Source organism: Schistocerca piceifrons, chromosome X (assembly GCF_021461385.2).
Source record: "Schistocerca piceifrons isolate TAMUIC-IGC-003096 chromosome X, iqSchPice1.1, whole genome shotgun sequence".
NCBI lineage: Eukaryota > Metazoa > Arthropoda > Insecta > Orthoptera > Acrididae > Schistocerca > Schistocerca piceifrons.
Window position 1 is genome coordinate 655,888,885 of NC_060149.1, and position 2,761 is coordinate 655,891,645.

General features: G+C 46.4%; 1 pseudogene; it reads left to right on the plus strand.

Moving 5' to 3' along the window:
• The first annotated feature begins 1,569 nt into the window (after window positions 1-1,569).
• Window positions 1,570-1,687, plus strand: LOC124723470 (annotated as a pseudogene).
• The last annotated feature ends 1,074 nt before the right edge of the window (window positions 1,688-2,761 follow it).

The window sequence follows — 2,761 nt, forward strand, 5'->3', positions numbered from 1 at the left end:
GTGGAGAGAGATGGGAGCAGAAGAGATGGACAGACAGAAGGCGAGGTGGAAACTGACAGAGAAATGGAAGAGGAGGAAATGTAAAGAGAGAGAGAGGGACAGAGAAATGGAAATAGAGAGGAGAGAAAAGGAGATGGACTGGGGGAGAGGGAGGAGGAGATGGACGGAGAAAGAGAGGGCAGGAGAAGCTGTACATAAAAGGGGGAGGGGAGGAGATGGACAGAGAGGGAAGGGGAGGAGGAGAGGGACAAAGAGGGGAAGGAGGAGGTGGAACTGGAAGGGGAAAGAGGAGATGGAATTAGAAGACGGAGGAGCAGATGGACAGAGGGGAAAGGAGCAGATGGACAGATGGGGGAAGAGCAGAATGACATAGAGAGGGGAGAGAAAGAGAAGGGCAGAGATAGGGCGGGAGGATATGGACAGAGAGTAGAGGGCTGGAGAAGGTGAACAGAGAGAGGGTGTGGAGATGTAAAGATACGGGGTGAAGGACGAGATGGAGAGAGATGGGGGGGGGGGGGGGGGGAAGAGATGGACTAACAAAATATCAGGCAACGCTGCGTACTCACCTGCTGTCCTATATACAGAGTGTAAAGAAAGGATACCACCAACTTTTAGGGATTATAGAGGGTGTGATCAGGAACAAATTAAGAACAGAGACCTCTCTCCCACAAAATGTCATCCAACGGTGCTGTAAAACGTCCAACTTATAAGGTTAATGCCTGCCGGTATCCACCTCTTCGACAGTAATCGTGAGTTTGTACGTTACAATACCACAAGCAGACCTCCTCGAAAAGAGCTTAATAGTAATTGAGGTTGAAATTGATTGTGACAGTGAAGTTATCTGGTCACGTATAAAAGGTCTAGGTGAAACCGAGTTGATTGTTGGATCATTTTACAGGCTACCTGATTTCGCTGTGACAGTTCTAGAATCATTAAAAGAAAATGTACAGGCAGTAACGCTTAAGTACCCAGATTATGACAGTTGAAGACAGTTTTCACCAACGGAGTATAGAGTGGGACGTCTATTGATTCATTGCATGGATGCAGGCAGAGGCAGGCGAAGTACTTTTCAACAAGTTTTCCGAAAACTGTCTCGAAAAGCTTGTTCGGTAGCCCACACATAATGGAAATATCTTACGCCTTGTAACTACAAGCAGGTCGAACATTATCGATGGCGTCAGTATAGAAACGGGGCTAATTGGGCTAATGCTTCTATCTGTTCACTCGTTGACCATTCAGGTGCGGCAATTAAATATAGCAAAACGAAAAATGAAATTTTAAATTCCGTGTGTAAGAAACCGTTCACGCAGAAGAATCGTAAAAACATACGGTCGTTTGACTGCTGTAGAGAGTCCCGTATGGACGACTTAGTAATAAGCATCCCTAGCGTAGAGTACCAAATGAAAGAGTTGAAAACAAATAAGTGGCCAGATCAGGATGGAACCCCAATTCAGTTTTACAAAGAGTACTCTACGGCACTGCCCCCTTGTATAGCTTGCATTCAACGTGATTCTCTCGCCACGCAATAACTCCATAGGGACTTGAAAAAAGCGCAAGTGACTTGTATATGGCAACGGCCTTGCCGCAGTGGATACACCGGTTCCCGTCAGATCACCGAAGTTAAACGCTGTCGGGCGTGGCCGGCACTTGGATGGGTGACCATCCGGACTGCCACGCGCTGTTGCTATTTTTGGGGGTGCACTCAGCCTCGTGATGCCAATTGAGGAGCTACTCGACCGAATAGTGGCGGCTCTGGTCAAAGAAAACCATCGTAACGACCGCGAGAGCGGTGTGCTGACCACACGCCCCTCCTATCCGCATCCTCAGCTGAGTATGACATGGCGGTCGGATGGTCCCGATGGGCCTCTTGTGGCCTGAAGACGGAGTGTACTCTTGTATATAAGAACGGATTCGCAAAATTACATACCAATATCCGTAATATCGGTTTGCTGCAGAGTTCTAGAACATGTTCTGAGTTCGAATATAATAAATTTACTAGAGAATGATAAGCTTATGTCCACGATTCAGTACGGTTATAGAAAGCGTCACTTTTGTGAAACTCAACTTGTTCTTTTTTCATACGGTACACTGCGAACTATGGATGAAGAGCAACAAAAATGGTTCAAATGGCTCTGAGCACTATGCGACTTAACTTCTGAGGTCATCATTCGCCTAGAACTTAGAACTAATTAAACCTAACTAACCTAAGGACATCACACACATCCACGCCCGAGGCAGGATTCGAACCTGCGACAGTAGCGGTCGCTCGGTTCTAGACAGTAGCGCCCAGAACAGCACGGCCACTCCGGCCGGCTAAGAGCGACAGGCAGATTCCATACTTCTAGGTAAGCATTTCACTAAGTATCCCTCCTGCCCCCCTCAGAGTGATAACGAAAGTACGAGCATACGGAATAGGTTCCCAGAGATGTGAGTGGCTCGAAGGCTTTTCAAGTAATAGAACCATAGAACCCAGTATATTGTCTTCGTAAGTGTGTGTTCATCTGAGGCAAAGGTATCGTCAGGAGTGCTGCATGGATGTGTGATAGGATCACTATTATTTTCTATGTACATAAGTTATGTGGCAGACTGGGTGAGCAGCAATCCGCTGTTGTTTTCTGATGATGCTGTGGTGTACGGGAAGGTGTAGAAGATGAATGACTGTAGGATGATACAAGACGATTTAAACAAATTTCTAGTTGCTGTGATGAATGGCAGATGGCTCTAACGTAGAAAATTTTAAAGTTAATGTGTATGATTAGGA